Raw genomic sequence first — 10,165 nt, forward strand, 5'->3', positions numbered from 1 at the left:
TGCCTGTCACGCTCACCTCCACACGCAGCCCCAAGCCTGCACCTCAGGGAGAGAGGGCGGGAAAGCAGGCCATCCCCAGGGACAGCGCAGGAGCCTGGGCTGCCAGTGGGCAGCCGGGCCTGGCTGAATGAGGCCTTTTCATAACACACCACCCAGGAGGGGGATGCAATCCCTCCCTAGCCACACAGAGCCCTCCCAACCCAGGCAGCACAGTGCACTGTTCACACAGCTCAGGAAACAAAATAAATATGTTCTCCCCCAAAGACCCCACAATGGGGCTTTTTCATGGCAGAAATTCAGAAACAGCCCCCGCACTCCACCCGGCCGACAGCCTACTGGTCCCTATAGCCTTTGCCTGACCCTTTCTAGACTCAGGGTCCACCTGGCCCAGCCCAGGCCTGCCTGCCCACTTTCTGTCAAGGCCTTGTATGGGCAGTGGCCCCAAGGGTAGGTATTGGGCACAGTCTGCAAGCATCCAGGGAAAGGAAGGAGGCAGGAGTGGGACCTAACATTTGTTGATTTCCTACTATGTGTCAGGAAGGCAAGAGACTCAGTGAGGACACCCCTTCTTGATGGATTAAAGCCGCCCGCAGATTAGATTGCACAGGGCTGAGGAGGGGGGCAGCTACCAAAGTTACTCTTGAGATTCCTGGTCAACCATGCAAAGCTCCAGGCCAAACTACATAGTTGGGGGAGCCACCCAGTGTCCTCTGACCCCTCCATCACACCCGGCCCTGAACTATCCCATGCCTGCATGTCCTATGGGAGGCTCACTTTCAGGGGGATGTCAACCAGCCCTGAAAAGACTCCTCTGGTACTTTGCCCCACCCCCCAGTCACAGCTAAACCAAATCATCTGTGACTCCCCAACATGCTCACCTGCCTTGGATGGTGCACTTCCCTCTGTCTGGAATGTCATCTTCCTTTCCACTCTCCTCTCTCTAAAATCATGGGGAATAGTAAAAATAAATAGATAACATTCAGTGAGTGTTTACTCTGGGCCAAGCGCTTATTGGAACGCAAGCATCACCTCCTACAGGAAGCCTTCCCTGACGTTACCCAGCATTGTGACCATCTGTCCAAGAGTCTCTCTCCCCAACTGGATGTGGAGGGCCTAGAGGTCAGGGCCTTGCACCCCATCTCTGAGTGCGCGGTTCCTTTCCCAGAGGTGACCCCTAAAGGTTGGGTGAGTGTGGTGCCTGTAGAGCACCTCATACTAGTACAAGCCCTGAGCCACAGAGTATAATGGTTATAGTCTAGGAGTCAGCACCCCAGCTGTGAGGCCTGGGCAAATAATTTAACCATCTAAGCTCTATTTTTTGCTTTATTTGTATTTTTTGTTGTTGTTGTTGTTTTTAGTTTTTAATTTCAAGCACAGAGAGTTGGGTTAATTATGTCCTTTAGCTCAAGGTATATGATCACCATTAGTTAATGCAAAGCCCCTTCTTATTTTATTTCTTTTTTATAGCTTTAATTGACATAGAATAATATTTAAAGTGTGCAGTTTGATGAGTTTTGGCATGTTCATACACCCGAAGAACCATCACCATGATCCAGGTAATGAACAAATTCATCACCCCCACAAGCCACAAGTTTCTTTGTGCCCTTTGGTAATCTCTCCCTCCCACCTCTCCCCTCCTCCTATCCCCAACTCTGGGGGCAACCACTCATCTGCTTTCTGTCATTATAGATTAGCTTGTGTTTTCTAGAAATGTACATAAATGGAATCATACTGTCTGGATTTTATCATTCAGCATAATTATTTTGCAAGTCATCCATATTGTTGTGTGTATCAATGGTGTTTCCTCTTTAACTGTTGAGTAGCATTCTACTGTACGGTTATAGTAAAATTTGTTCTTCCATTTATCTGTTGATGGACATTGGAGTTGTTCCCAGTTTTTGGCTATTACAAATAAAGCTTCTGTGAACATGTATATAGAAAACTTTGTGTGGACATACACTTTCATTTCTCTCTCGAAGTGGAATGGCTGGCTCATATTCTATTTTATTTTTCTCCTTCATTCCCGATCTTTACTCTCGCTCTCCCTTAAGCACCCACTCTGATATTCTACATATTCCCTTAACTATGAACATATCCTCATAAAATGCTCAGAGCTGTCATGTGTGCAGTCAGGGGGCAGTAAACTTATGTACATAGTGCTATACTGTAAATCTAGTTGTTTCTTACTTGTTTCACTTGATCTTATTTTGTGAGCTCCATTATGCCTACTCTGCAGTTAGATGTTTGTTGCTTCTAACTACCGCGCAGCATTCATAGTGTGTCCCTACCACCTTACTTATCCCTCCCTCTGATGAACACCAAGGTTGCGCCCAAGGCAGCACTTCCATAAATAATGTCGCGGTGAACATGTCATCCTTCCAGTCCCCTTGCCAATCTGCACAAGCACTGAGTTGGATCTCCGGATCCCAAGGTATGCACTTACTTCACATCACCCAGGGCTGCTGGCTTCACTGCTTCCGCACTGCCTGAGCCAACTAGTTACCTGCCTGCCCTCCAGCAGTGCTCCGGCCCCCACCTCCCCACATCCGGCCAATGCTGAGTACCCGTCCACTTTGCTAATCTTTTCCATTCTGATGGGTGTCTAGTGATATCATGTTCAATGCATATTCATCTTATTACTAATGAGATTGAGCATCTTTTGAAATACTTGTTAGCTCTTAGGACTTCTCTTTCTGTGAATTACCAATTTGTATTCTTCGCCTGTCAAACTTTGTGTTTCCTAGCTTTTCCTTATTGATAGGCAGGAGCTCTTTGTTTCGCTTTGTTTGAATTGAGATATAACTTTCAAAAAGTAAAGTGCACAGATCTTTAGTGTGGAATTTGATTAGTTTTTGCACATGTTTACACTGGTGTAACCATTGCCCAGATCAAGATTTAGAATACTTCCAGCCCTCACAAAGATTCCCTGTGTCCCCCTAAGTCAGTAACCTCTTAAGGGAGCCACTATTCTGACCTCTATCACCTTAGTTTTCCTGTCCCGAAACTTCATGTAAATGGAATTAAATGGTACGTACTTTTTGCACTGAATATTATCCGTGAGACCCATCTGTGTTGTTGTCTGCAGCATTAGGTCATTCTTTTTCATTGCTGCATAATATTCCACCATGTGCCTATACCACAATTTATTCACCCTTTTTCTTGTTGCTGGAAATTTGGATTGTTTCCATTCTGGGGCTATTACACATGAATAAAGCATCTATAAACATTCTTGAACATGCCTTTTGATGGATATAAGCACTCAGTGCAGTTGGGAGAGGAATTGTTGCATCATTGGGATTTTTGCAGGTTTAGCTTTAATGGACAACTGCCAAACATTTTCCAAAATGTTTGTACCAATTTACACTCCTACCAGTGGTGTATGAAAGTTCCACTGGCTCCTCATCCCTGACAATGCTTGATATTTTCAGTCTTTTTAATCGTAGCCATTCTGGTGGGCTTTGTAAGAGAGATCTATATATCCTAAGAGATTCACTTCTTTAGGGTTTTATATACTGTCTTGAAAACGTAATTTCACCCATCTGTTTAGTCCACCGTGTATGGTATTTGTCTCCTCATCTGTAAATGGCGATAATACCACCTGCCTTCAAAACCTGGCACACAATGGGTGCTCAATTCATGTTACTATACATTTCTGTCTCCACCGTTCGACGGGTGTTCTTCCAGGGCAGGGACTGGATCTTAATTTGTGTAGCAACCAGGGCTCCAGCTCCGGGCCAGCAAGGAGCGGTTTTTCAATAAAGTTTGTAGATTAAGTGACCGAGCCTCCCAGAAGCAATCTCCAAGCTGCAATTCAACGATCTGAGGGAGGGAACGAGGGGCTTGTGGCAGTGAAGTTGGAAGAAGCATTTCCCTTTCAGGCATCCAGCGGGTGGGGAGGGCCCCCTCCTCCAGGCGTCGGGCCGTGGACTTAGCGAGGAGGGATGGGGGCGGGTGGGAGCCGGGGCTGAGAGGTGGCAGTTTTTCCTCTTGAGCCCTCGCTGCCCGGGTGGGCGGCGCGGAGCCGGCCAGCTGCCTTCTGCCCCTCTGCCGCTCCCTTTTTTCCAAAGGCTCTGCCCAGAGGAGCAGGAGGAATGGAAGGAGAAAGAGGCGGCGGCGGCGGCAGAGGCGGAGGAGGAGGAGGGCGCTGGCCTCGCCCCCGCGCGGCCGCCCGAGCCTCCCTCGGGTTCTCGCTGTCCTGGGCGGGCGCTGCTGGACCACGCCGAGCCGCCGCTGGCAGCCGGACCGAGGCGCCTCGCCGCCTCGCCGCCTCGCCGCCTCGTCGCTTCGCCACCTGGCTGCCGCGGCGGCCGCCGCCCCCTCCGCCTGCAGAGCCGCCCGCAGGCCAGGCTGGGCAGCCACAGGGGCGCCGCCACCGCGGGCATCACCCTCCCCGGGGGCAAACAGCACTTCTTCGCCAGAGGGTTCGCCAATCCCGCACTGAACCCTTATAGACTCGCAATTAGAGTTTAGTCCACCCCTCCCTTTACCCACTAGGGCCTGAGGACCGGGGAGGCGAAGCAATTGGTCCAAGGTCGCTTGGTGAATTAGGAACAGTCAGTACTAGGCTCTAACCCCATTCCCTGTCCGCCCTTGCCTCTGCCCTGTGGCCAACGCACAGGCATTTCACTCAAGTACGCCTCCCAAATCCCTCTTGACTCCCGCAGGCTCCTCTCTCTCTGCATACTCCGAGTGAAAGCCAGGTCCTCTGTATCACCTAGGGGCTGGCAACACCCCTCGTGGGTCTCCTGCCTTCCCTCTTGTCCCCTGAACATCCCATTCTCCGTCCAGCAGCCAAAGTGATCTTTTAGAACAGGAATCTGATCACCACTCTCCCCTGTTTGAAAGCCCCGATGTCTCCCAGTACGCTGGGAATACAGGCGAAAGCCAACGCCACAGCCCCAGGCCCCTGCTTTTACTCCCCTCCACCTATTATGCTCAGCCCCCTGACCTGAGCTCCAACCTGTCGAGTTATATCCACCCCAGGGTCTTTGCACTTGCTCTTCCCTCTTCCCCAAGCACTCCTCCTCTCGGGGTTCTTAACCGGGGTGGTGGGGGGGATCCATGGATTGAGGTGGATTTCAATTTAATTGTTTTCCTATGTAACCCTGTGTAATACATTTTATGTGTTTAAAAACATCATTTGGGGAAGGGGTCCATAGGCTTCGCCGGACTGTCCCAGTGCCCATGGCACAGAGGAGTTTAGGAACCCCTAGACCTTTGCATGTCTGGCTCTTCCTTGTCCTTCAAGTTTCAGCTCAAGTTCACCTCCTCAGGGAGGCCTTCCCCGCTTATGTCAGCTAAGGCTGCTCCCTCCCTCATCTGGTCATTGGCCAGCACAGTGTTTCTCAAAGTGTGGTCCCTGGACCCACATCAGCAGCATCACTCGGGAATTTGTTCAAAATGCATGTTCTTAGGACCCAAGAAACTCTGGGATGGGGCCCAGCATTCTGTTTTAACAAGCCCTCAAAGATGATTCGGATGTTGGATTCTCAAGTCGGAAAACCGCTGGCCCAGCATGTTACCCCTGTGCTCTCACAGTTTTCACCATCCAGCCAAGGCAAGTTGGAACCTGGGGGCCTGAAAAGAGGAAGGACAATGGGGGAAAAGGTGGAAGGGGAGCTGGCTGAGTAATGAGGTGGAGCTACATCAGACCTACAGCCCACAGAGAGTCAGGCTGTCTTGGGGAAGAGGCACGGTTTGACTTCAGCCAGAGTAGGGCTTGCAGAGCCTGGTCTGTCTCCTGTTGGCTGGCCCAGGTCACCATCGAGCTGGAGAGGAGAAGGAGGTACACATTCTTGTGTTTCACAAGTGACAGGAGAGGAGTTTGCATTCCCCTGGGCACTCATAGCTCGGCCCTGGTCTGAACATTAACCAGTATCCCTGAGGTCCCATTTGGAACTAGCCACAGTGGCTCCCAACTCATACCAGCCTGGTCTCCTGGCCTCTGCTCCAGTGGCCACAGGAAGTTCCAGGGCAATCCCAGGGTCCTCCCATCCTGAGCTGTTTCCTGTGCATATTCCAGGAGGGCCAGATGTTCCTGCAACCTGAGTCTGAGCCTTTCTTCAGACTGGAGAGCTGGTTTTGCCAGTCCCTGGAAGCTGCCTGTTGCTTCCTGCAGACCAGCTGGGTGCAGCCTGCAGCCTCTGGCTCTGGTGTTGTAAAAGGGGAGTTATGGCCCTGTTCCTTTTGGCCACTGGTCTCTGGCCTCCGTGCAATTCCCAGGCCCCCGGGGGGAAACCAGACACTTTTAATTGACTTCCCCAATCTGATGATAGAGTATTGGGTATCAATAGACCGCAGGCAAGCTATTTTCATCCATGATTTCAGATGGCAGCAGAAGCCCAGGCTACCACGATCCTGCCACGTCACCTCACGGGATGAGCTCAACCCTTCTGCTAGCACAGCAGCATTTGCTGTGGCCAGCCAGTCTGATTCGGGACCTCCCAGGGAAAGTTCTAGGAAGTGGGGTGTAAGCAATTACAGCAGTGTGGCTGAACCAGAGTCTGTTGGAGAACAGCCTGGAGTCAGGAGACCTGGGCATTCTCCCAGCTCAGCCCCTTCCTAGCTGGGACATTAGGCAGATGACTTGTCCGATCTATGCCTCAGTTTCCTTGCCTGCCAAGAGGAAGTGGAAGTAGATGACAACGCTGGCTCTGGATATCCTACAGTGAAGCCTGAGTGCTTTTTTTTTCACCCTGTCTTATTTCACAGTCCTGAGTCTTGCTAGCTGTCATCAAGATAAGAATCACCAACTTGACAACATTCAGGGGTCCTGGGTTTGGTTCCAACTTCCCCACTTGCATGCTCTTCCTGAACCTTGGCCAACCCTCCTGGGCACAGGATTAGAGAGATCATCTCCAAAGCGTTTAGGGCACCTCACAGGCATATTCCTACACTCTGGGTCCAGTGTGAGCAAGCATAAATTGAGGAGGTGGTGATATGACCAGTATGCAGTGGCCACTTCTTCTCCTCACAACCCCTTGCCAGACTGCTGCACTAGACCTTTCACTCAGCATTGCCTGTCTGATCTACATGGTGCCCTTTCCCCACCAGTCTGTGAGTTCAAAGGCAGGGAGGGAATCCAATCACCTCTGTGTCTTCAGGACACAGTGGGCACTTAAGGAACAGTCATGGAACAAATGAATGAATAAGCGAATAAATGGATGGATGGATGGATGGATGGATGAATGGATGGGTGGGTGAATGAAAGAAAGAAGGCAACTCATGAGAGGCATGCTTGCTTAATACACTGTGTGTATGTGTGTGTTGTTGCTAGGTGGGGGAAGAGGACAGGATTAGTCACAGTGAGCTAGGAGGGGACTTGATGGCTCTGCCTGGAAGCCTTCCCCCTCAGTCACAGTCTGCAGATTCAAGAACAGAGAGAAGCTTTCCTCCGCGAGAAAAACCATAGAATCGTGGAATGTTGGCTCCAAGCAAAAACCACAGGTCACTTAATCCGCACCCCTCCAATGGGGAAGCAAAAGGCCCAGACAGGTTTAGTTCCTGCCTGTACAGTGAGCTCATCATGGAAACTGTTGTTTTTTCCATGAAAAATGAGCCAGTGGGCAGGGAAGAAGGGGCACAAGAGGAGTCAGTATTAAATAGAAAACTGTTAATCACAGAGAAAGCCTGTGCCTTCCCCAGGGCCTGACCAGCCCAGGGCAGGGGGCTCACAAAGCAAAGTGGGCTTGCCAAGCTCCAGGGGTGCCAGCTCGCCTGGGCTGGGCCATCAGGCATTATGGAACCAAGCCAGAGGCTCCAAGAAACACCTAAGCTGGCCTCGTGTTCATCCTGGAACGCGGTTTCCTGCTATTTCCTTATAGAGGGAGGTTTTTGCCGAGCACAGGGTTTTCTGCATTTTCCATCCCTTGGCTATTACAGAAAAACAGGAGACAAAATATAAAATCCTTCCCCGAGGTTGCCAGAAATCTCCCAGTTTTGAAGCACGAAGAGCTTAAGCTCTGTCCTGTAGTCCCTAGAGGCCTGATGCATGAAGCAGCAGGAGCTGATCCCAAGGTGCAATCTGCTCACACAGGCTGCTCCCCTCGGGCCTGGCAGGGAGCAGAGTGCTGAGCCCTTATGCTGCGGCTGAGGCAGCCTCCTGAGCTTCCACGGCTCCAGGAGGAGAGGTGGCAAGAGGACAGGGAGACCAGCACAGGAGCATTAGGAGTCCTGGAGGAAGGAGCTCTAATCAGAAGGTTTAAGTCGGCTTTGGAGAAGATGATACAGGCCCTACTAAATTCACCACTGAAATTCTCATCTTTGTCTTAGTGCCATGTCTCCAGAAAGCCCGGCTTAGGGAAGAAGGACAGTTGTCTTTAAGGCATTCCTGTGGGGTGAGTACCTTGGGAAGCCAGAGAATCCCTGCAGGGGTGGAGGATGGGTCAGGAAAGGTCTGGAGCACAGGACCTCCATAGGAGGGCAAGCCTGCGGGACATCAGCTCTTGGGGTCCCAGGAGAGCTGGGGGGTGGAGGCAAGGGGCCTGCCTGGACCTCCACCTAAGGATAGGAGCAGAAAGACCTCACAGGAATATGCCCACACTCTGGGTCCAGAGTGAGCTTAAGTTGAGGAAGTGGATCTATGTCTAGGATATCCTCACATCTGCCCCTTCCAGGCCCATCCTCAGGCCCTCAGGCCCCTCACCTACACACGTGGGAGGCGGTACAGACACTGTGATGATCCAGAGTCAGCAGCCTGCCATCAAGGTCAGCACTGCCCCTTGTAACCTGTGTGACTCAGGCAGTACCTGACTCCTCTCTCTGCCTCTGTCACTTCATCTGTGAAACGGAAGTAATGCCGGCACCTCCATGCCGGGGTTGATGTGAGAGTTGAGATAAAGCAGCAAAGCGAGGAACACAGCTCCAGTGCTAGACAATTGTGAGTTGTTAGGGAACTAACCACTGCTTCTGGGGCTGAATAAGGACAAGCACAGCCCATTCAGCTGGACATCTCTGGAGTATGCTTATCTGCAGGCTGCGAGTCAGGCACAGCAGAGGGAAGACGCAGGGCGCTACAGCGTGGGTGAGAAAAGAGCCCTGCCCCACGGGGTGGATTGTAAAGTATGGGCCTAATGGAAGGACAGCTGTTCTAAGAGCAGAGACTGGAGGTGGTGTTCAGGTAATGCTGCCTGGAGGGGGCGCTAGTTTCTCAGGAGGGGCTTGGTTCTGAGACCACAGGAAGCAGGGTCATGACAACCAGCATCATCCCAGGCCTTGTGTTCCTACAGGACCTCATGGAGATGAGTAGCCCTGACCCTGTCAACCCCTGGTCCTTACAAGGGGTGCTGATGTCTGGTTGCCAAATGGATGAAACTCAGGGACTTTGGAACATGGGAGGAACTAGTTCCAATGTCCCCTCCCTCTTCTGGGTGACTTCCCTGAAGCTCCCAAACCCCTGTGCTCCCGAGCGCCTCATCCTTAAGCTTCTATACACCACGCACCACAGTCGCTGGGCACTACGCTTTGGTTGCCCCCACCGGACTGAGTTCCCCGAGGGCAGGAACTGTGTCATCCCCAAGTCCAGCTCAGCCTCTTGGTGCACCAGTACAGCAGGGGCACACACACCTAAGATTTTTTTGAAAGAAGTTAGAATTTTGACATTTCTAAAAAAGGCATCAAAGTCCCTATTATAGGGCAAATGAAAATTTTGTTGGCCTCCCTTACACTCCTATTGGTTTAGTGTGGCTTTCATATTGATTACATATGGGGCATATTCTTCTAGGCCCATAGCAACTTTCAAAGTCTCTACCCAGCCCTGCTTATGAAACTTGCTTCTGCTTTTTGGTTTCTCAAAACAGCACCTGCCGAGTTCGGTGTTAGCTATGTTTGCCAGCAAACAATAAGCCCCAACATGACTTCTCTCAGAGTTTTGTTGGTTTAAAAAAATGTATATATATATATATATATATATATATATATATATGGTTAAACACATCATTTCTTAAAAGAAAACCCATGATTAAGAAGAGCATTATGAAGTCAGATCTGGGTTTGAGTCCTGTCTCACCACTCAACCAAATGAGTGCTTGAACAAATTGCTTAATGTGCTTGATACAACACAACCCCCGTAAGCCCTTTGCTTCTTCATCTAATGATTTATTTGGTATTTATTGGTGCCTACTGTGTGTAGGCACTGTTCTAGGTGCCTGTTCTAGTGCACAAAACA

This window comes from Eschrichtius robustus, chromosome 1 (assembly GCF_028021215.1).
Source record: "Eschrichtius robustus isolate mEscRob2 chromosome 1, mEscRob2.pri, whole genome shotgun sequence".
Taxonomy (NCBI): Eukaryota; Metazoa; Chordata; class Mammalia; order Artiodactyla; family Eschrichtiidae; genus Eschrichtius; species Eschrichtius robustus.